Below are 26,000 nucleotides of genomic sequence, written 5' to 3'. Positions count from 1 at the left end.
TTGTAAATGGGGAGGGGAGGAGGGGGTGGAGGGAGGGCAGGGACAAGGGAAAAAATGAGAATCAAGACCTATTATGTAAAGGTACAGAATCCCAATGATGAATGTAATTGTATTGTATACCTAGATTGTACCAATAACCTCAATAAAAAGAAAAAAAGAAAAAAAGTGTATATGAGACCAAAGAAGCTTGGAATATTAGAGAATAACAAATAAAGTAGTTGAATTGATGTGAACAAGAAAGGTGTAGAAGATGTGATGGGAAAATGAGCCACTGAACAGATCTCAAATGGTTTTTGTGGCTATAACTAAAAATATTGGGTTAATTTTAAATGAGATAGGTGGTAACTGAACCTGCTGAGTGGAGTCATGAGATGGCTTGTTCTTTCTATCATGGACAGAAATGAATTTAAGGGACAAGAGTGAAAGCAAAAATGCCAGTTAAAAGTTTGGTCAGTGCAGAAAATTAAAGTGAGTTCTAACTATTTTAAGCATGAAGGAATCTGATGCAGGAAATTAGAAGCTTAAAAAATTCTTTGGAGTTATTGAAGAGTGAGTTTCTGAAATATGGAAATCAAAGTTAGAATCAAGATGTCATTTGTCATAATTCACCATGTGTGACCTTTCCATGTCCATAAAGCCAAAAAATGTTCCCTGGAATGCTACTACTGCAAAAGAAAGGAAGAAAAAAGGGGTGGGGGGAGTAGGAAGCAAGAGAAGAAAACAAAACACTCTTAATTTTTCTAACTTTGCTAGTAAATGAAAGAAAATTAAGACAAAGACTCAGGAAGATGGCCTCTGTCTCACTTCTGCCTCTCGTAATTTGAGGACATACATCTCATAGAAAAACATCAATTTGAAGAATACTCACTGCAAGTCAGTCTGGAACATGTGGTAGAATACATCTGCAGATTGTACACCATGTCCTTGATTTTTGTACTTTTCAGGAGTGTCAAAGGTGGTCATTATCTGAGCTGTGGGTTATGGAAGGAGGAAACAAATCAAGAACTCTATCATAGTCATTTTAAAGATGAAATACTGAGTATTAAATAGAAGATAATCATGTAAATCTGGGTATGAGAAAACATACATTTGAGGGTTTTGTGGATCAGCATGACATTTACAACCATGCTTGGATGAAAGTACTTTACAAGAGTCTGCAGAATACATTAATGGCAAAGACCTGTAACAACCAAGCATTGAGTGAGTGGCAGAGAAATGGAGCCAGAAGAGAAGCATGGCAGATGAAGAGAGCAGAAAAGGGCAAGGCCAAAAGTATATATAGTCCCAAGAGCCAAGCAAAAAAGCTATTCCAAGAAGGAAAAGGTGATGAAGTGTGTTAAGTGCCAAGAAACCAAGGGATATGATAAGTGAGAAATAGAAGGACCTCCGTTCCCACCAGTCACTTAACAGGTGGTTAAGGCAAGGGGTACAGCTGTGGATCCATTTGGAAATTCGATTTCTATCTAAGATTGAATTTTGATCCTAAATCATAATTGCAGTGCTTGTAATCATGTAGAAATCCTATTCACGTTTAAAAAAAAAGTTGGAAAAAAAAGAAAAATCAAATAAATAGCCACTGTATTCTTTAACTGACATCTCAATAAATTTGTTTCAAAGGCACTTGCATTTACAGCAATAATAAGATAAATTTCATCAGAAATTTTACGAAGGTTATGCATATGCTTGTTTGGTCAGTCATTAAATATTTATTGAAAACCTACTAGATACCAAGCAATGGGGAAACTTAACAACTGTATAAAAAGTTAATGAAATAAAACACTGGGGTTTGCAAAGATGAAATAAAGATATAATTGTGGTCTATAACTTTTTATAATTGTTTATACATTCCACTTTGTTTATATTTCTAAATAAACTCTTGATTAATAAATGATAATTACTAGCAAATGTTATTTAGTTTTTAATCTCATTTTATCCTCCTGATATCTCATAGTATAATTTTTTATTACCAATAATTTGTAGATAAGGAAACAGAGAGTAGAGAAGATTTTAAATTTTCCCAAGATTACATAGCTATTAATTAATGGAGCCAGTGTTAGACACTAGTTCTTCTGAATCCAAAGTGCAACCTCATTAGTCTCTCTTCTTTGTCTAATGTGGTCAGTACACTGATAACAGGAGCCACGTTGTGAGGAGTGAAATACTTGACAGAGCAGACTTTATATGGCCCACTGAATGTACACATACCCAAACTTAGTCCCTAGAGCCTCTCTGAGCCCATGGGGAAAAGTGAATTTCATGAAATCGATGGTACACTGTTTTTGAATAAAGAGTAGAATACTGATGAAAGTTCAAGGAAGCAAAGGATTAAGGATTATTCCTGGCAGTTAATGCTTTGAATATTTGTGATATCTGTAGCTGCTTTTCTTAAACTGGGCATTTCACTACAATTCTCAAGTGATTTTTACTTCCATGTTTTGCAGGACTATTGTAGATAGGTAACTTAATTAGATATGTTGTAGGCAGATAGACAGGGCCAGCCCTACAGGAGTCATTGTGACTGAACAAATATTGTTACAAGCTATGTTCTCTATATTTCCCCACACACAAAAAAGCTGAAACTGAACCAAGGCAACTGCAATGATGCCTGACAGTAAGCATAATCTGTGTGGGTGACTGCACAATCACATTTACTTCACATGTATTTGATCAATTGTAAAGATAAAATAATCGTTCTGTACTACTCAATAAAATTGACAACACTTTCAGGGTCACAGTTTATGATATTAATGATTTCTATTCATTTTGATGGAAATATGTAAGAAATAATTGTCATTGAAACTTCATTTGTCATTCATGAAATCCGAAATATTTTATTTATGGTTTCAAGTAAATTATTTTACCAATATTTTGTTTTCAAACATAAGTGCTTCTCAAATAATTTTTATCTTTGTTCCTTCATTGATATGCTCAATAAATAATTATGATGCTGAACTATCTATGGTCACCAGGCATTGTAATGTGTGCTATAGTTAAAATGAGAAATGCAGATGTAGTCTTATCAAATAAGACCTGCGGTAAGGATACTTAGTGCCCTTTAAGAACTCAGACTTCACAATTTTGTGAAACCATCATGGTTCCAAATTGCGACATTGTTTATAATAGCAAATTCAGTCTCTAACATAATTAAATAGTCAAAAAATGTCTTCGTGTTTTTAGAAGTGCTGAAGTGTCAAAACTATACAGCCACAGAACAATCCTAGGCATGGTATTCCAACCGCCCATCTCCTGACAATTGAATTGAAGAACATTCAGAAGCAGGAATTGTATTCCAATCATCACAGTAGTCATTATATTTCTGGAGGCCCATATTATACAGAACAGTACCAATAACATAAAGATTCTGATTGATGCTCTGAGAATGCTTGTTCTTTGTTATGTTCATTTGTAGGTGTACCTTTGCATCATGCAAGGTTTTCAGATGTAGACAAAAGAAACTATTGTAGCTAATATAATCACAAATAGTTTCATAGTTATAATAGTGTACAGAGTTATTGGAAGAGGTAAAGGAACAGGCATTAGGCTAAACTTCCAGAAATACCTTCCAAAAGTGCATCACAAATCTACCAAAGGGACTGCTTCCAATGACAACTATTAAATCACTTCATTTCTGGATGACCAGGAACCTGCTTCCACTTGTCTAGAACTTCTTCATACCAGCTCTTTCACCAGAAAGATGAATGCTTAATGTCCAGCAACTATTATGATTTTGAACTAAAATGTGCTATGAAAGTCTCATACGTTCAAAGATGAGGCTTTTGGAAAGTAATTGAATCATGGAAATACTATACTCACTAGTGGATTAATGCAGATTGGAGGTGGGTCCCGGAGGACTTGACCTGGAAGAATTTATTCTTGTTCTTATCTTGTCTCTCTCTATCTACTTCCCTACTGCCATAGGTTGAGCTTTCCTCTCCCATCACCTTCTAACATTCCATTCTGCCTTCAGCCAGTCAACTACGAACTGAAGCCTCCGAAATAAACAACTTCCTTTAAGTTGTGAGTACCAGATATTCTGCCTAATGTTACAGGAAATACAGGAAATTGGTACTGAGAGTTGTGTCATTGCGGTGGTTCACCCAACCACGTGGTTCTGAAGCTTTTGGAACTGTTTTGCTACAGGAGTTTGAAAAGATTTGGAGATATTGACTAGAGAAGCCAGATAATATTACAAGGAGATATTGTGAGTGCTCAGAAAACTAGAATAGTAATAGTAAAGGCAAATGATAAAGGCCAAATTCACAATGGCTTTCAGTTAGCAATGAGGAGTTTGGACTAGGGGCCACTGATGTTACATTCTGGCAAAGTACTTATCCATATTTTGCCAATATACTTAGACTTTGTCTGAGGATAAATTTAAAGGTGGCAAACTAATGGATCTGGTGGAGCAAAGTTCAAAGTAAGCAGTGGTATGGGCACTACAGTGAAAATGATGAGCAAAAAAAGCAGAGCCAAAAGATGTGAAAATTTTGCAGGCTGTCCAGAAAGAAATGCTGAGTAACGTTAAGGTCAAGGAGAGTTTGGTTGGCATGAAGATTAATCATTAGAATGAAGGCAGGTACTTTGCTCTAGGTAAATAGGGAAGATGCCTTGTAATCAGTCATCTTAGATTCCATAAATCTAGGCTCAAGGTTTAAAAAGGTAAACTCTTTTGAAAGGCATTTCTGTGAAAAGAGAACTGAGCCCTGCTCCTGCTGGAGTTTGTAGCAGACTTTGGAATTATCTGTACAAATGCAAGAGTTGTGGAATCATGGAGTCTTTCAAGCATGAGAGTGGGCTATATGCCCTTAGAGGGCAATGCACAAAGTTTTAAGTGTGAAACTAATCCAGGTATAGTAATGCAAAAATGTAATCTTTCACTCTGGTAGACTGATACAAAGGGTAACAAGTTCGAGACCTACCTGGGCAAGTTACTTAGTGAGACCTGTCTCAAAATAAACCATAATAACAATAATAATAATAATAACAATAGACCGAAGATGTATTTCAATGAGAAGAAACTGGATTTAATTTATAATATCACTAAAAACAAACAGACAAAAACTAAAATGAGGCCAATTCTACACTGGAGTTTTAAAAATGTCAGCAACATGTACCATCTGCCAAGAAAGTTGCAGAAATGAGCAAATCCAGCCCACAAAAGGGTCTATGTGGACTTCACTTGGCAAAGACAAAGCAGAGAGATTGCCCAGACCCTACGGAGCTCACATCTCGCCATTATCATTACACCCTGCTCTGTGAACTGGACATGGGGCTGCAAGATTTAATCTTTGCCTTACTGGTTTTCAGCCTAGCTTTGTTTTAATTCCTTTCTATCCCTCTAGTCCTCCTTTTGGGGAAGGGAATGTTTACACTGTATATTGGAACCATTTAACATTCTTTTTTTATTTTTATAGGCTTTAACAGCTAAGAGTTTGCCTTAGGTCTCAGAGGAGACTTTGGACTTGGACTTTTCAGCAATACTGGGACTGTTAAGACTTTGGCAACTCTTAGAGATGGACAAAATATATTTTACGTGAAAAGAACATGAACATTTTGGGGGCCAGAGGAGGATTGTTTTGGTTTAATTCTAAAATGTTCCCCTAGTGTTTTATCTGTTCAAAGTGGGACTTTGGGAAGGTGATTAGATCATGGGGATATAACACTCATCTTTCCGTCATTTTTTTTGTCACTGAGATACAATATCCAAAACTCATATCTTAAAGAAGTAAAGGTTTATTTTGTCTCATAGTTTCAGAAGTCTCAGTCTTTTGTTGTTGCCGTTGTTGGCCAGATCTCAGCAAAAGCAGAATGATGAAGGCAGCATGCTTCAAAGACACTTGTTCTTGTCACGGTAGCTGGGAAGCAGAGATGGGAGGAGCTGGGGAAGAAGACACATCCTTCAATGTCACACCTTCAGTATCCACTTCTTCTGACCAGACCCTACCTCACATCACATTTAGCTACAGTGTGCCCATGATTCAATCATGTTTCAAAGCTTTGCCTATGAGTACATAAATGTTTGTGGGAACATCTAGATACAACACATAAAAATTCATCTGTGGCTTAATCCATTGGTGAACTCATAGCTCAATGTGTTAGTAATGCTGAAGAGAAAAGTCACTGAGGGTATGACTTGAAGGCATGTATTCTTGTCTTTGACTCTTCCTCTCTCTCTCTGGTTCCTGGCTTCTATTGAATGAGCCACTCTGTTCACTAGACCCTCCCACTGTGCTATTTCTGACTTAGAAACTGCCAATGGGACTGTGCCCACTGGAACCACAAGCCAAATAAACCTTTCCTCTTAAGTTGTGGGTGTTGTGTATTTTGTCAAGCACTGGGAAAGGGACTAATAAAGCAACGGTTCTCATATAGCTAATTTAAAAATAAAAGGCTTGAGTGAGTATCTAACTGAAAAATTATAAGGGTCATGCCATTTATAACATAAATAATATGAGTTTCAAAGTATTACCATTCTTTAAAGTCAATAGGATTTTTCACTAGTCATATATATGCTGCCCAAGTGCCTTTCTTAATTTGATCTTTTGCCAGTTTTCCTACTGTCCAACTTTGTTACTGATTTATCTCCGCTTGAACTAACTCATAATTTGTTTTATTCTTTTTTATTTTTTATCAGCAATATAGTTTCATTTAGCAGCTATAAGTAGAGTTCTCAACAAATACCAATCTTCTTACTGGGGCTGATTTGGCAGTAAATAAAAACAAACCCTCAAGAATCCATAGTCCTTAACAATTAGCAGCAGACCTTTACCTGTTAGGTGGTGATTAGCAAAATGAAGAAAAGAACACAATTAAGATTTGCAGATACTTGGGAAGTTTTTTCATTACGTTGGTATCAAAAGTTCTAAATGAAGTAATGTGAGCCAGGCATATGCCATGAGGAAGAATGTAATAGGTCTGGGCAACTTGGGAAATGATATATCCACTTACTAAGATGAGAAAGATGGAATGTTAGAGGATTTCTGTGGGGTATTTTGAGTACATTTGTTTAGAAGCAAACAAAGCAGAGTTGTCATGTTGCGTAGATATTTTAAATACAAAATTGGAGTTGAGGGTCTGGGATTTAGCTCAAAGGTTCTGCCTCCTGTTTTGCAAGAGCAAGGTCCCGAGTTTAAACAGCAATACAAAAATAAATAAATAAATGAACTGGAGTTGAGAAAAGTTCAATTATACATAAAGCCTTGAGGTTTGATGAGATTAAACAATGAGAACATGAAAAAGAGAAAATAGAAGTATAACAAGTGGACCTTGTCCACTCCAATTTTTAAAGGAAAATGTAACAAAAGAGACAGCAGAAAGAGCCAGTAAGCAGAAGTAATAGTGAGCTATTTAGAAGGCTCTCAGGATGCCCCACCTTATATCCCTACTTTCTGAGTTTACCTAAAGCCACAGGCACATATTGTATCCAATAACTGACACTGTCCGGGGCAAGTGGTATGCAGTTTCTCAGAAGTTTCCTAGAGAATAGCATTTGCCCATGAGGGAATCCTGCTTAATACAATTTCTGGCAATGTTTTTGTCTTCCAATTTCATTTTTTCTACTTCCTCATTTTTTCTTCTATTCACCCTCAAATAAACTACCTATTGCCAAGTCCTGCCCAATTATGTACTTTTTTAGCAATCCAAGCCAAGTTTATTGACAACCCTGGTTACATATGGATTTTTTTGAGGGGGGTGCGTGATGTAAGAAATTCTTAATTATACTAGGTTCAAAGACAGTAAGTGAAGCAATTAAGGTGCCAATTGCTTCAAGGCCTATTGAAGGGAAATTTGAAATTAGCATTTTCCTTTGCACTGAAAATTTGAGACAAGTTTTGTGATGAGGAGAGATCTTGTTGTGAGAGAATTGTATAGAAGTATATGGAATTTCCTTTCTGAAAAGCCATTTTGAGGAAATGGAGAATGAGAAGTGATATTCAGAAAGTCTGAAGATGTAAATGCTTTTGTGGAATATAAGAAAATTAAAAGACTGCTGATCTATGTAGGCTTACTATCGTTTAAAACCATTCATCATATATTAAGTTGACACTAGTGAGGATATTCATCTACATTTTTTTATTTATACATCTGTCTTATCATAAGTGTTGAGTATTATAAAATTTGAATTTTAGAGAGTTTCAGTTTTTCTTAAGAGGTAGTTAGAGAGTTCAAGGTATTTATAACTTAGTGATTATAAATTAGACAATGGATCCAGGTGAGAGAAAGTGGAAGTAGTAAGATAAATCAAAGGTCAAATCGAGAGATCAAAATAAACTATAAGAGAATAGTTTGAGTGAACTCCAGAAGAGAAATATTTGAGAAGGTAGGAAGAGTGCACACAAAACTGGATCTTACTGTTTCACAGAATTGAAAATCTACTGTGGGGGAGGGAAGCTGAAGATTCTGGCAACATCATAAAGGGTTATTTCTCTGACGTTTGAAGGTCAAGCCCCTCCCCCAGGGCAATTTGACATCTGCTGGGACTATGATAGTGAATCGCGTCTGTTTTTATTCAACTTCCCTCCAATTTGAAGAGTTCAAACTCTTTTTATCAAGATATCATCAGATATATTAAATCCAAGTGCAATCATAGATGTAAATGGATATTTCTACAGTGTTGCAGTAGCAGTGTTGCGTTTCTTGCCTTCTTTGAATCCCAATTCTTATACAGGCAAGTAAGTACCTCCACAACTGTTACAATCTAAACCACACTGATATCTAGGGACAAGGTGTTTACCATTTGACGTGTGTTCGATAAATATTTATTGACTGATGGCTTTTGTCTGACTTATGTGAAAATAGAACAGTAGGAATCCTCAGACTTTTATGAGTGGAACGAATCTTTTTCTTTTCACAAACTGGGAGAAAGAGCAAGGAAGAATTATATCATTTCATTGTCTAAGCCAAAGTTTTGGGTTAAATTTTGTAAGTAGTTGCCCATTCTTCTTGGAAACACAGGAAACTGAGGAGAAAGAAGGTGACAACGGCACCTTCCATTCTATTGGTCTGATTTCAATCTTTTTCATGTAGTTCCAAGATCTAAAAGAATTTAAAATTTCAAAAATATTTTAAGGGACTTGAATAACCGCCACAAAAAAAAAATCTAAAAATTTTAATATCTTTCTCCCATATTTATTTTGGTTATTTTTCAATAATATTAAAATTAATACATTGCTTAGAGCCAGGGATTTAGCTCAGTGGTTCTGCTGCCTACCTCAGAAGCTCAAGGACCCGAGTTTGATCCCTGGTACAAAAAAAAAAAAAAAAAAAATGTTGCTTATTTACTGCTCATGTAATTTTCTTTAGTTTAGTTTGGTGATGAAGTTGATAGCCATAAAAGAAAGAACAGAAAGACTAACTTTTGTATTTAAGGGTGAGGTTAATACAAATTTTCTAAAAGTAATAAGGTTTTTCTTACCTCAATGCTCTGTTTAATTTGAATACACACACATCGGCACTCAAGAGCAGATAATATTAAACAGGAATTGTTTTCAGTGATAGAAGAGTAATCCAGTATAAGCTCTATGATATATTATGAGATTTTTCTACTAGCAAGAATAAAGTAAGGAGGTTTTAGGTAGCAAGATGAGCAGCTCTCATTCAGATTAACCCTTTTGGAACTCTTGATGAAGGAAATAAGTGATTAAAAAAAGCAAGTAGGGTGCTGGGGATTTGGCTCAGTGGTTCCACCACCTGCCTTGCAAGTGAAAGGACTCAAGTTCGACCCCTGGTACCAAAAAAAAAAGAAAAAGAAAAAAAATCAAGTAGGACTAGAAATGTTTTAATGAATTCAAGGATTTTCTTATTTAAATTCACATTTATACAGTGTTAGAATCTATGAATATCTTTCAAAAAGCAAAGGCAATAATGTTAATATAAGCCATATGAAAATACAAAATTATGTTAACCTAAAATATAGTTGCTATTTACACAGTTCACTAAGACTAATACTGAATGAGCACAGATTCTTGGAGCCTTTTTTTCTTATTTAAGAAATTCTAGTGTATTCAGTATTCACATAGAGCAGTAGCTAATTCAAAAGTGCATCATTATAAGGATCTTTACAAGGTAATATAAGCATGGCTTCTTAAAAAATAAAGGGAAATGCACAGTTACAAGAGATTTAGTGACATATATGAAGAAAACCAAAATGTTACAGAAAGATCTAAAATATTTTTATTCTTTGCTTAGCCTCTGACATTCCACAAAGAAATGAAGCTATTAGACCTAATAGTAACCAAGAGATATATAAAGGACCAAGAGATCTGATTTCAGTGAAACTGGCTGTGAGATTCAAGGAAATTATCTGCCACAGTTTTGTCATTTGCATACATTCTAGAAGTAATCTTTTCAGTCTTTTTAAAAAGCTATTTAAGTACATGCCCTTCTGCTTCATCAGGCAGTGTATTCCTTGGGACAAACTGTATTTTTCTCATCCTTTTACATCTGCTGCAGAACTTAGCAGTGTTTTCTTTTTGACTAGGTTTTCAATAAATGTTGCCAAAATTGGGTTAAAGTCAACATTGTCAAGCAAACACCTAAAATCTAAAATAATGGATACAAAGTGATTTCAACCATTAACTAATAAGTGTTCAAGTAATCTCCAACTAAATAAAAAAGAGTAATTCATAACTGAGATTGAAATAAAAATTAAGCTGGAAATAATCACATATTACTATTAGCAAAGTAATTGGAAAGTTAAGAACAAAACTCTGAAAAAGGAGGGAATTTGACTCTCAAATTGAAAGCAAATGAGAGTAGTTAGTGGTGGAATGAAAGAGTGAAGCACAGTGCAAAACAGAGACATTTTGGGAGCAGTGCCAGCCTTAACAAGGTCATTAAATACTGTTTCATAGAAGAAAAATAAACTGGGCAAAACTTTGGAAAGCACAGTATTTTCATATTATTATACGAAAGGATATTACTCTTTGAAATAGCTAAAAGAGTTTCTAAATTAATATCCAATATAATCAAAGATCACAGGAAGACAAGGTATATTCACCTAAGGATTTATAAAGAAGAGTGAATTTTCAACCACGCCATACTTTGAGTATCTGATTTAATTTTTTCTGCTCATACTCCTAAATATATCTTTAAAAGTTTAAATAGGAAACACATCTGTATAGCACAGTCATACTCAGAATAAGTGTTCTTGATATATGGCCCATATTTATAAAGCAATAAGCTTATGTTCTTAACAAGCATAATAGAATTTATGCATCAGAGTGAATTTTTTTTTAACTCAAATTAGAAACTCTGGAATACTTCATTAAACCTGGCATTTACCACATTATTTGGGAAGTATATCTCTTGCCATAGAACAAGATTAAAATTCCAGGAGTAAAATTTTAAAAAATTATTTTGCTAGGTGGATTGAGCCCAGGGCCTTCACATTGAGATACATTCTGAGCCTTTTGTGAGACAGGATCTTGTTATGTCACTAAATTTCACAGGCTGGGCCCCGAGTCTCTCAAAATGCTGGAATTACAGACCTGTGCTGAGAGCTATGGCTCAATATTATTATTTTAAACTTTAACTCTCTTTTTTTAAATCCAATATTCATCTTCAGGATCAAGACATAACTTTGACTTGAATATCTTTGGCACTGACTCGTGTTAATCATCTAATATTAAAAATGTTCAACCTGGGAGATAATCCTCAAACTTTTGTCAGATGATTACAGATGATATCATTTATACAGACTCAAAAAATGTGCCTTAACATATTAAGGCAAGGGTTATTCTTCAGTTTCTAGCAGTTTTGCTGTTTCTTCCTGTTGAAAGTTCCTTTTAGTCTTCCTTCCCATTGTCTCTGCCTCCCTCATATTCTCAGAGTACAAACTGTTGGTTGAATAGACAACTGAATCCTCCTTAGTTTTGTATTTCTGTAGCTATGAATGACCACAAACAGTGACAAAACACCAAAATTTTATTTTGTGTTCCAAATCCAAGATGGAGGTACAGGTATGGCTGCATTCCTTCTGGACACTCTAGGAGAGAACCTCTCTCTTTCCTCTTGCCTCCTGGAACACTCCTGCACTCCTTGGCTCATAGGGTCTTCCACCCTCATCAGTGTCATCATTCTGGCCTCTGAGTCCATCCTCATATTCTGTTTTTCTGACTGTCATCTATGTCTCCCTCTTCTCTATAAGGACCTTTATGATTATACTAAGCCTGATGGATAATCCAAAATCATCTCCTCATATCAATTAATTTATTCATACCTGCGAAGTCTCTTTTGGCATACAAACTGACATAGCTACTGATCTGAGGGTTAGAAGATGCACACCTCTAAGGGTCATTATTCTATGGACTACAGGGCCAGAAAACAAAAGTTACATCTCCAGTACTCTTGTTCACTTTGTGTTGTTTTGTGTTTGTTTGGTTTTATGCTTTTTTAAGGCTAAGTACTGTAACCCTATATCTGCTCCTTTGTGAAATAAGACTCATAATAGAATCTTATAGGATTACTGTAAAGATTAGACGACATTGCACCATGCCTATCAGACTCAGTACTCCATAAATATTAATTACTATTATTTTAATCAGCAACATATGCAAATAAATCTGTTGTCACAGATAATAAATGCATTGGCCTGGAAGACCTCTGTGAGAGATTATCTGGGTTTTACATTGGACTAGACTGAATGATGCTGAGGAAAAATGGCATTGTCATTTGTGCATTGTGTCTGGAAAGGTTATTTCAGAGACGAGATGTGTGTCTGTGAATTAAGGTGTGCAGCAGGGGGAGGTTGGAGGATGGGACTGGCCTGGAATATGAGTAGCATCATCCAGTGGGCTAGAGGACCAGATGGAACACAAAACAGAATTTATGTGAAGTTCTCAGCTCTTGTTGAGGTGCAGTGAGGTTTGTTGGTGGTGGTACTGCTGCTGCTGCTGCTGCTGCTGAGGCTGCCACCCACAGACAAGAGATTCCAGCTTCTGAGACTTTGGAAGCAGAATTGAAACAGCAGACTTATTTGGGAACTTCAGGGTCTTCTGCCTCTGACTGGAGCTGTATCAGTGATCTGTCTTGTTTTTTTGCTTTCATTAATTTTATTGGTACATTCACAGTAAATGATACAGTTACATTTATCACTGGGACCTTGTACCTTTACATGATATATCTTGGTTGTAGTTTTTTCCCCATATCCCTGTCCTCCCTTCACTCACTTCACCTGATCTCTCTTGTTTTAATGCTTCCAGCCTCCTGCAATGATTAGCTGCTACACTGGGGGCTCTTCAGTCTATAGGCAGCCTTTGCGGGGTTATCTGGACTCAACTCATGTCAACAACTAAAATAAATCCCCTCTGATAAATATAATACATTCTGTTCATTATTTTTTTGTGGAGAACCCCAACTATTATACCCATGTAATAATTTCTAATTGCAAATACAATTTGGATATTAAAAATATTATTATATAGTTAAACTAAAGACAAGTAACAAAAGGAAAGTAGACCGATGAATTTAATCATTTACTTAATTTTTAAGTAAATTTATTGAATTTTAGTTTTGATCTAATGCATCTGCAGGGATTAGCTTTAGGATCCCTTGCAGATACCCAAATTCTTCTCAAGTCCCTTTAACAGAATGGGTTAATATTTATATATAACACATACATCCCTAATAGACTTTCAATCACCTCCGGGTTACTTTTAACTGTACAGTAATTTGGTTTACTAATTAAAGTAATGAATAAAAGTATGAAACTAAACATAAACTTAATATAGTGCATATGCTATGTAACTGATTGTTATACTGTATTGTTTAGGGCATAATGACAAAGAAGAATATCTGGATGTTCAATACAAGCACACACAACCATGTTAAGCCTAAGTAAACAGCATAAGCCAGCAACAACCTAACTCTTTTTCCAGATATTTTCTGTCATTGGTTGAATCCACAAATCCACAACTTTAGGCTCTACAGAGCCAAATGTATGTATACTTGTTGAGTATCTATTATGGAGAAGGCCCTGTGATACTCATATTTGGATCAATGTTGACTTTTAAAAGGAGTCTGGTGATAAGACAAAATCAAGATTATTCTAACCTGACAAATAAGAGCACTGACTTGTTGATATATTCCTACTTTCTTGGAAAAGAGATGGTAGCGTTAGGATTTTGGTGATATTTTAGAAAATGTTTTACAGAGAGTTGAAAAAGAATTACGATATAGTAATTTATAGTGGTGGACATAGTAATGGAGGGTTTTGAGGTGAAGATTTTCAAAGAGTCTTGAAGAATAAATAATCATATGATACTGTCCATCGAAAAGTTGGTCTAATGTATTTAAATTGTTTTTCCAGGAAGCTTCTAAATGAACATAAAGTTACTTGAAACTTGGGTAAGAATTTCCTGGAATAGTAAACTGAGGTTGATGAAGACAATAGAATAGTAAAATAACATTGGTGAAGACAGCCTAATGGTACTGCCTGCCCGGTTATGATAATGTAGAAAGAAGCCGTTCACTGTAGATGGTTTCAGCTTTTATTTTAGTGACTCAAAGATGAATAGGACATAGTTAATATTCTAAGAGTATCTAATAGGATGTGAAAGTTTTATATATAAGCTAAAATGAATTGCTACTGGTTACAAAATATATATCTATTGAGAAAAAATAAAGAAAAATATAAAGAAGAAAGAAAAGGTCACCAATTTCCACCAACATAATGGAACAGTCCTAACATTCTGATGTTTGTATGTTATGTTTACATGTATGGTTTCTATGTATAGATAATAATGTAATCATGACAAAATGTATATATATATATATTTAACAAAAGTGGAAACCATGTTATCATTAAATGTTGTAGCCAGCTTTATTTTCAATTTAATTCAAAGGTTCAAGATTATTTTCTGTGGTTTTGTCCATTGTTTGAAAAGTTATTTTATTCTTTATTCTCTCTGTCTCTCTGTCTCTTTCTGTCTCTCTCTCTCTAATATATATATATATACATATCCTAATTTGTTTTACCAGACAATTGTAGTTTGTTGGGTCTCTTTTTTTTTCATGGTACTAGGAATTGAATCCATGACCTCTACACTGAGCTACATCCACAGCACTTTTAAATTGAGACACGATCGCCCTAAGTCACTAAGTCATTGCCAAGGTATGACTCAAACTTGCAAATCTCCTGCCTCTGCCACCCAAAGTGCTGAGATTCAGACTTGTGCTATCATGCTTGGTTTGTTTGCTGTTCTCTTAACTTTTTATTATTCTCTAATAGATGTAGTATCTGTCTTTTATTTTTTCCTACATTGTGAGAATTTTTTCCATTTTTCTCCTTTTCATCAGTGTAAGTTTGCACTGCACAGTAACTATATCCTTCGTAGGAAGTTGGTGCATGTACAGATCGCATCTTTTTTACTTCCCTTTTCCCTCCCCTCCCTCTGAACTCCTGCAGTCCCAGATCCACTTTCTGTCTAAAGAGAGTCCATGTCCCTGTTTCCTATCACTTATCTATGTAAACATTCGTCTTTATTCAAGAAGTGAATTCACTAAGTAAAGAATGGATGAAAAATTACTATTAATGGTCATTTTTATAATAAAATACTGTGAATCTTTAATTATCCACTTATCAACATTTCTAAAACTCGTGACTATTTTATTTTTATGATCTTTCAATTAGAAAATTATGTACTGAAACCTAGGAATCTTTTTTTTTGCTCAAAAGTAATGAGAATACTTAATTTATAGAATTATTTTGAGACTTTCTGAGTCAGTACTTCATAACAGCATCTATCAATAATGATAGAGAAAAATGGGTGCAGCTTCCATTTACTGGTTGTACTTAGACCAAAATATATGAATGTAACCATAAAATTTTTTCAAAGTCTCATCTCTGTCTTTAAATAATTTATATAGTTGATAGTGTGAACATTTCATTTTTAAAAATCAAATAATTTTTCTCAAACTTGTAATCATAATTGACTCTCTGTGAAGATGCCAGAAGTTTTACTATACTTAACTATGACAGCTACATTTGGATGAGTGTTTATATTCTAATTTGAGGCTCATGATGACCATAACAAAATTCATGAAATATTGAAATTGTCACATGTCTGCCTTCACTTGGAAAGAAAAATAAGTCACCAAAGAAGGAAATTTTAAGTATTTATGTTTAACAGTGTGTTCTAAGTAGAAAATCTTAGGAGAAAAACTAAAATAAAAATATTAAATTAATTGAATAAATATATTTAAATTAATTGATTTATAATGGTAGCAAGAAGCCAGTATTTGATAGACTCAGCTGAACTGCACAGAAAAAAAAAAAAAAAAGGGGAAGGATGACCTGAAAGTCAAGGAAGAGCTTGCATCATGGCAAGGAAAAGAAATCAAAGTGGAAATGGATGTATTATTTTCATGAACCCCTGACAAAATACAAAAGTCAAAGAAAGTCAATAATTTAGAGAAAGTCCTCTGTGATGAGTGAAGTAAGAATACACAAAAGTGGAGTGTTTTTTAAGTTTGGGGAAATTTATGGCTCAAGACTGGGAAGTATCTCAAAAGGCAAGAGAGCAATCCAATGAAAGTAAGAATAAGGATATGTAACCTCCTAGAACCTCCAGCACATTGCTGGAGTAAAAAAGCTCATCTGCAAAAGAAAACAAAAATTACAAATATGATAATGTAGGACCTAGATCGGCTTAAGGTCATTCTGAAGTAGAATACATCAGAAAGAATAGAATATATCAGAAAGGAATGGAGTTGCCAAAGTCATAGATTTTACTTTTCATAACAGTGATTAAAGTGGCTATTATTGGAGTCATATTGCTTACTTTTTTTCAGATTCTGGCCAGGTAGTAGGATAAGGATGCTGGAAAAAGGATATCTGGTGGTGCATGCCTGAAATCGCTGTCCTTTGGGAGATTGCCACAGAAGGATCTCAAGTTTTGTCCAGCCTGGGCTTTTTAGCAAGACTATCTGAAAAAAAAAATGCAAAAGACTTCAGAATGTAGTTCAGCGTTCAGTCCACAGTACTAAAACAAACAAATAAACAAGCAAAAATACAAAAAGAAATGAATTGACTCTCCAACACATAAAAAATGGGATAGAGATCAAGTACACTGAAAAATGATGGAGAGGTTTAATATGTACAGTTTTAGTTCTGTTTTGTTGACATGAATAATTTAGAGTCCAAGCTCTTAGAATCAGTGTATACATTGGAATATATTTTGTACTTTGAATTTTAAAGAACTTGATCTCATAAACAGAAAGTAAAATGGTGGTTATCAGTGGTTGGGAGAAGTGACGAAGGGTTGGTTAGTCGATATTTTGTTGGATTTAGATTAGAAGAATTAAATTTGGTTTTCTGTTGTACACTAGGGTGATAATAGTTAAAAATAATGTACATTTCAAAAGCTGTAGAAGGGAGGTGCTGAACATTTTTATCACAAAAAATGATGTATATTTGAAGTTATGGATTTCAATTACCTTGACTTGATCATTAGAAAATTGATATATGCATCAAAACATCAGAACAAACCCTGTAAATACATATAATTACTTTTATCAGTTAGAAATAAATTCACTTCGCTCAGATATTGATTGAAATGGATGTTTCGAAATATTTTGAAGAACAGAAATAAGAAAAGTCATATGATTAGTAAGTAGCCTACTTTCGATGTAAAACTGACAGTACTCCACTGTCCCATAAAGAAAATAATAGGTATAAATACTTCAGAAAAAAAAACAAATATAAAAAGGAGTATGAGGAGTTCTAATCTGGTGAGAGACATTAAGTGAAAAAGAATAAGGCCAAGAATACAGAAATGATTTATTGCTACTCGAGCATGCATAAATGTGACAAAACCTCAATGAATAGAAAAATAAAGATGTTAAATAAGATGGCTATGGTAATTAGTGTGATATGAATTATGACCAGAGATCAAAATTATGATTTGTAGGGGAAGGAGATGGAAATAAAGGAAATGATTTAGAATATTCTGTGATTAGAGTAAAATAATACAGAACAACTAAGAATTAAATGAAGATGTCTTAGCATAGCACAAAAAAGATTTATTATAATGAGAAAAGATGGAAATTGATTTAAGAAAGCACAAAGTAAAGAAGTAATATAAGACCAAAGTGGTATATAAGATCATCTACTATATGAACCTTGACAGTTTTTAAGTTGTTTTTCAGAAAATTAAAACAATTATTTTATAGAACACTGATTATGTGAGATTCTCCCATTATGGCTAACAAAGGAATACAATATTTATTTGAAAATATGACCACTGAACAGAATATAAAACAAATATATAGAATAATTGAATTTTTCCTACTATTATATAAAAAGCTTTTGCAATATAAATCACAGAATTGCTTTGTTTATGATGATTCTTTTAGAAGTTAATTCGTACATGTGACAGCCTATATTTAAAAAGAATTGAGACTTACATATTTGGAAGGCTTAAGTTTTATTTTCTTGTTCATTAGCTGAGTTGTTTTAGAGCAATTATTCTCCAATTGTTCAAGGCAACGTGAAGTGCCTATTAATAATTTATTTTTCGTATTAAGTTTCTGGATACTGATTTCAACTCTAGGTGCTGTCTTCCCAGATTAGTGAAAAGTAACAAAGTTCTTTTGAAGATGTCTCTAGTTTAAACCAATCTACTTTTTGTGGTTTTCTGAGATAACAAAACCTCTATTACACACTTTGGTAAAAATTATGATTGTTATTATTGAAATTGACTAAGCACTCCAATCACACTAAGGCATTATAAAGTAGTAATTTCTGCTAATAAAAAGTTGAGCTACACCTATACTTATATATAATAACATCAACTGTCACCATGATTAGGCAGGGTCATAATGGGCTAAACAAAGAGGTAAACAATTGTTAATATTAAATATATAGAGATCAGGGCCTGGGATTTAGCTCAGTGGTGTCTCAGCCTCCATTGCAAGTGTAAGGACCCAAGTTCAATCCCCGGTACCAAAAGAAAAACAAATTAAATAGATAGATAGATAGATAGATAGATGGATAGATAGATAGATAGATCATCTTCATAAATGTTATTATAAAGAAAATATAAATCTATACCAAAATTAGTTTTTTGGGCATTTATTGTCACAAAATGTGGAATAGCTTTTGCAAAAATATGACAAATGAAAAAAATATAAAAATGTGAAAAGTTTTCCTCTGTAAGAATACAACTATGTTTATTTTTAATTGACACATAGTTGAACATGTTTCTGAGGTGCAGTATGGCATTTCAATACATACATATAATGTTCAGTTTTCAAATCAAGGTAAGAGATATCCATCAGTTCTAGCATTTATCTATCATTTGTGTTGAGAATATTTAGAATATAATTATAGATTGTGAGCATATTTTTGAAGAATGAAAATGACTTAGTATAGAAGATAGAAAAATCACTAAATAATTATGTCCAAAAGGAGAAACAATCTGTTCATTTAAAATTAAGTATATGACTTTGAAATTTTCACAGACTATAATTTTTGTTTTATTCTTTGACACTATTAAAGCTAATTGCTAAAAATTTCAAAATATGTAAAATATGAATGTTAACATTTATTTAAAAAGTGATTTTCTTATGTCAGAACACAAAAACTCTTTTCTTACCTGCACAATAATACCTAAAGAGACTTTTTTCCTGATGGTTTGTACCACACATGTACTTGCACTTCTTGTTAAGTCTAACATCAAGAATAGGCTGAATTTAGTCACGATCATTCAGAACATTGTGGCAAAAGTCAGATTAATTAAGTAACAAATAAACTTCCTAAAAGAGAAAACATACAATAACATTAAGTTTCATCAAAACTATTATGAAAGCAACTAAAGAGATGGCTGGTAATAATTGAAAAAAATAATCAGCAAATTTAGAAGAATTTGAAACACATTTGTTTTAAGACAAAATGAGAGAGTGGGCAGGGGATTTACCTCAGTGGTTCCGGCGCCTGCCTCACAAGCACAAGGGCCTGAGTTCAATCCCTGTTACCAAACTAAAGAGTATAAACAAAGATGAATTGAGAGACAAAGCTGAAAACAGACACAAAAGTGCACCTTAATGTTCAATATTTATTATGAATGAAGATAGAACTATTTCACACATTATCAATGGGGCCTGAATTAAGTACATGCTTATATTTCATTTTTATCTTTTACTTGTTAGTTATAAATTATTTTCTTACTCTGTAGTGACTATGCCACAAATCAGTCTTGATTTATTAATGACTAAATTATGTTAATATTTTCATACTTCCAAGATGACAAGTATCAAAGAGTGCTATTCCTTAGCTCTTGATTTTTGTGTTGTTAGTGTTTTTATGTGTATAAAATTTAAACTTCTCAACATATTATTATTATTCCTATATCAACCTACACTTTTATTTACCCACATCTCCATGCCTTTCAATAATTCTGTTGTCTACAAAGTCTCTTACTAACCCTTTATTTTTTGACAAACATCCTGTTGGAAATACCAAGCATGATGGAAATAAATTATTGATTTTAGTGTGCATAGAATACCTTCAATTCCCTTTCATTCTTTCTCTACATGCTATGAGATGTATGTAAGTCTAGGTAAGCAGTTATTTTATTTCAGTACTTGTGTTGTCTTCTGAGTTCATTCATTATTTTAGTTCTGAAACAGATCTTATGCTTATTTGTCTATTTGCAAGTACGGTGCCTTTTTTTCTGACTGCTTTTAGTTTGGTCTTTACAAGTTTTACTATGTTGTTGCTTCATGGCTTTTGTTGTATTTCTCCTGTTTGTGTGTTAAGATTATCTGAATCCATGTATTGTTTCTTCCATTGGTTATGGAAAAATTTTACTATTGGATCTTTCAATATTAATTGCTCTCCTATACCCTTTTTCAGAACTCAACTTTACGCATGCATGTGATCTGTTCTCAGTGTTTGGCATGGCTTCAGCTCTTTCACATATTTTCATCTTTTTTACCTACTTGTGTTTTAGTTGTGATATTTTCCCTAACCGTGACACTTCACTGATTCTCGCTTTTTGTAGTAGAATCTATAGTTACTTCTATCAACTAAGTTTTAAAATTCAGATATGCATTTTTCTCTGAAATTTTAATTCTGTTTGTTTTTATTATTTCCTATCCTCATTGTAAATTCATTTTTACTTTTGTCTCTTACACTATTAAACATATTAATCAAGTCCAGGTCAGATGACTCTATTATTTAGATATTTTGTGGCTCTGTTTCCTAAAATTGCTTCCCTTGCACTCTTCTGTTTTGCTCAGATTTGTATTCTTGTATGTCTAAGGTAGTTGTGATTTCTGGTTGGGGTGTATAGAATACTTTCTTCAGAAAGCATAGGATTCTGCATAATCTTGATTTCTAGACAAAGTTTGCTTTTGTTAATTATTTGCTTAATCCAGTTGATTTTCCTAATTCAGTTGAGTTGATTTAAAATTGAATCTATTTATCATCAGAGTTAAAGCATAGCCCTCTGGGAATACACTTGCCCAGTTCTGCGATTTTTCAGGGCACACTCTCTCCTTTGCACAGACTCCTGAGTTTCATTTTTCTTGTATTTTTCTTGTTCCATAAGATTGTTTCATACATGCTCAATCCCAAAACTCCTTTAGTGCAACTTTCACTTTTTGTATGAGAGGTAAAATTGGAGACACATGAATCACTTGACTACTTATCTTTCCATATTTTGGAAATCTCATCTTTACTAGATGCTTAGCTGGAGGGCTAGTTGAAGACCATTTAGTCTGCCATTTCTAGAAATGAATTGGTTTGTTCATGCATAAAACCTAGACTCACGGATTTAAGAATTCCCAATATGTTTCCTCAAAGAGAAATTAAACCACTGTGTGCCAGGCATATAGCTCAGGTGACATCAAGCCTGCCTCTGAAGTGCAATGAATTCCTTTCCTGGTACTGGCAAGAAAGAAAAAAGAGGAAAGGAAGGGGGGGAGAGGAGAGAGGGAGAAGGAGGAGAGAGGGAGGAGGAGAAGGAGGGAGAAGAAAAGAAGAAAAGAAAGAAAGAAAAAGAAAGAAAGAAAGAAAGAAAGAAAGAAAGAAAGAAAGAAAGAAAGAAAGGAAGAGAGGAAGGAAGAAAAGCAAGCAAGAAAAAGAAATTGTAATCATTTGTAGAAAGAAATGCATAGCTCTTCTTAGATCATCACCATTTAAGGCAGGCTGTAGATTTCATGAAAAGAGATAACTATATGTTAAACATAATTCAAACAATTTTTCTAAGAAAAATCTGACACTCGAATCATAAACACATTCAGTACTCATAGTTAAATTTCTAGACACAATCCCTAAGCTTAATTATTATTATTTTTTTCAGCTATAATTGAGTTTATTGGTACATTCTAGGGATACAGTACAGTTACATTCATTGTTGGGATCTTGTACCTCTACATGACAGGTCTTGGTTCTCATTTTTTCCCCTTGTCCCTGCCCTCCCTTCACCCCCTCCTCCCCTCCCCATCTACAAACACTTTATTTCCATCATTTCATTTTCTCACATTTTTTTCTTTTCCCTTATTACCCTTCCCCTACCCATCCCACCTTCCCTACACCTTTAGCTCCTTTCTTCCTATTTCTCAATGTCAGTAATCTTATTAGGATCTTCTGTATTACTGCAGATTATTCACACCAGAGAAACTATTCACTATTTACACATAGGTGCCTTATTTATTTCACTTGGGAGTATATCTTCAATATGTATCCATTTTCCTATAAATTAATCTATTTTCTCATTCTTTATGGTTGAGTAATTATTATTTTTTATGGAGGCTGATGCTGGGAATTTAATCCCAGGCCTCAAGCTTGGTAAACACATGATATATACCTGTTGGTACACATGCTCCAAATTACTTAAATTTGGTAACAATATACCTTTAGAACAACACTAATCATAAATATCACTTCCATTCTAACTATAACTATAACTATAAAACTACTTCAAACATATCTACATGGAAGCAATAGAATTTTTGGGGAAATATTGAATGATTTCGTTTTCAACATCATTAGTAAATTGAAAACTGTTCAGATTACTGAGCATTTTACAAGAATGCGTTTGCATTCACAACGAAATAGACACAATAATTCATACTATTTTTCTAAGGGAAAAATATCAAAAGATTACATAGGATGTCTGGGATTTTACTGAGTTTCCAGTCTGCTTCCTACATTTGCCTAGTTTTATTTGTTGTTTTATCCTAATATATTATTTTATTGTCATTTTCATACTAACTTCTTATAATATTTCTGATATACTGACCCAGCAGATAGAAAATTCCTGAAGAAAAGGATTAATTTTTTAAAAATTCCATAATGCTGTGAAGTCATGAAAATGTTTTTTTTTTTGTGAGAATGGTCAGTAATGCACAGTTTTGTAATATAATTTATAAATGAATGGAGAAATGAATGTGAATGTATAAAAAGATATTGTAAGCAATGTTTATATTCTTTGGCATAGACTATGTGAACTTGATTTTACTTTGCAATTCTAGAGATTGAACTTGGGTCCTGGAGCATTTTAAGACAGTGCTCTACCGCTGAGCTATGGTCCCAGCTCACATGTACTTATTTGAAAACAATTATGATGCCATTTAATAAAAAATTAATTCAATTTTTTAATAGTAATATTGGGTGAAATGTAAAACAACTGTATTTTCATTCATATTGGATTTACTGATCAGTAAGAAATTTCTCCTCTGGGTTGCTCATTGGATACTATGTTAAGCAATGCATTATTCTCTAATGAAGAAATTAAAATACACTCTTTTATTATATGCTCTTGATGCTGCAGCAATAGTTAAATGTTACCCACAAAGCACACGTCGGAATATTGAGAACATGTGAAGGAATTGTTTAGGAATTAAATTTTCCTTTAAAATTTGTCTTCAGATATATTTTCCCCTAATTTAACAATTTCTCATATCTTCGCCATAAAAGTGAAAACATTAAAGAAACAAGTTTGGATTATTCTTACTCCATAGAAAATAAATATCCTTGCTGTTCCCATAGTTATCTATTTCACTAGTAATCAGTCTTTCTCTTTATCAAAATTACTCTCCAAGCAGGCATTGGTACTCTTTCTTTTCTTTTGGACAACTTCTAATTTCATAGAATTTTAATGTTCTACAAAGCATTTCCTGGTCCTTATTCCTTCTTTCTTTACTTTATTTTCTCTTCCAAGAAGCATGCCAATCATCACAAAGCCTTGCTCTTGTATTTTTGAAAGACTATTTTTCTATCACTTTGGATAAATAACCAAATAATTGGCATTTTAAAATATTGATAAATATTTTATAAATATTTGTAGCAGCCACTGTTTGAAGCAGCTCTGTATTCTAATCAACTGTCTCTTGCAAGTGGATGCACTTTTTAATATATTTAAAGCACATTTGCATAATATGGTATCATAAGAACTAAAGAAATTTTGTCATATTTCCATTAATGATATTAAAAATGATTTAGAGAATTATTGTCCATGTATTCTTTTTTAATCTATTTGAATCTTATAGATATAAGTCTCTGCCCGGTAATTGAAGAAAAGAATAGTAAGTAACAAGGAATAGTAAAATAAGTAACTAATAGTCTAAGGCCTTTGCTAACTACATGATTTATGAACAAAACCTTAGTAGAGTATTTTTAATTCCTTCTAATGTGGCCCATGATCAATTAGGTAAGTTTCTAATCTAATAATAACTATGTGAAAATTCATATTAAAAGTTTCCAGGTTTTATTTCCTATCACAATTTTGTTTCTAATATTTCAGCTACTAAGAACCACTAATCTCAATCTATAAGTTGGTAACTTGACTGTACAATATCATATCATCATGTTATCAATGTTATCAAGAATTTCAACATTGCTGTAGTTTTTGCTAATGCTTTGAGCTTCCAGAATAGCCCAACAGAGAGAAAAATAGTATTATACTATGTAATTTTGGGTGTACCAAAAGCCCCACTAGAGTAAATATAGCATGTGATGAAGACATCCCCTTTTCTACTCTGAAATTCCCACTATTAAATTCACCATGTATGAAGTAGAAACTATTTTCAGAGGGTATCTAGGAAAAATCAGATGTAGTTAGGGGAAGACCTCTAGCTTTTCTGATGATCTTTTTCAGCATTGGCACCAGTTAGCAAAGCATCATATTTAGTCCATCACTCATAAATGAGCAGCCTACCCTTGAAAGTTATTTAGGGACAAGGCATAGGATTTTAAGTCACACAACTCACTAATTGCCTTATAATCTGTCCTTCCTGATACTTTTCATTTCCTCACACACCCGTTGCTCTCCTCAATTTACACCTTTGGATTTTTTTCTGAGTCATTTTTCCCTTGAATCCCATGATTAATTTGTACTCTGCTTCTAAGTCTTAAATTAAATAGTACTGTGGCTCAAAAAATATTTTCTTACATGAGCTTGGTGGCTGGTACATGTTCTTGCTTTCCCCATTAAGTAATTTCGGCACCATGATATGCTAATGACTTACACAGTTGACAAAGTGGGTGTGGCTGTTGGTAAGAGGGTGATTTGTAAATTATGTACATCAGTTTTTCAATATGTTCGAATGTATGGACATAGATTTATTCATAATTTTCCCTGAAATAACACCTGGACTGGCAATTAAGTTACTAGAATGTTTCTTAATACATTCTGGTGCTTCAATGCTTGAAACATTATTCAGAATTGATTACCTCGAAATGGAAATATATTAAAAAATGTGATTAAGTCAAATGTTCAGAAACAGAAAAATATTTATGGCAATTTGTATGTATAAGCTATACCCTATATATAACTATGTAGATATATTGTATATGATGTTCACTATCACAAATATAGAAAATTGAAGCCAAAAGGTTAACTATGGTAGCTTCAAGAGGGAATAATATGAATGTAGGCACATCTATTTTAACTGTATGTATATCCACAGTATTTGAACTTTTCTCTTAATGATTATGTATTGTTTTCATAACAAAAATAATAAATGAATGTGTTGGGCACTATGATGTAGTTTAA

The 26,000-nt window shown here is 33.5% G+C and overlaps 1 long non-coding RNA gene across 1 annotated transcript; it reads right to left on the bottom strand.

The window, feature by feature from the left end:
- Positions 1-5,748: 5,748 nt before the first annotated feature.
- LOC104853351 lies at positions 5,749-19,661 on the bottom strand. The gene is made up of 3 exons (XR_777764.1): positions 19,596-19,661; positions 16,782-16,926; positions 5,749-5,878 (listed from the first exon to the last, which is right to left on the bottom strand). It is a non-coding gene; the product is annotated as an uncharacterized LOC104853351 (long non-coding RNA).
- Positions 19,662-26,000: the final 6,339 nt, after the last annotated feature.

Source organism: Fukomys damarensis, unplaced genomic scaffold (genome assembly GCF_012274545.1).
Source record: "Fukomys damarensis isolate Sample0158 unplaced genomic scaffold, DMR_v1.0_HiC HiC_scaffold_5, whole genome shotgun sequence".
Classification (NCBI taxonomy): domain Eukaryota; kingdom Metazoa; phylum Chordata; class Mammalia; order Rodentia; family Bathyergidae; genus Fukomys; species Fukomys damarensis.
This window is presented reverse-complemented; position numbering and strand designations above follow the sequence as displayed.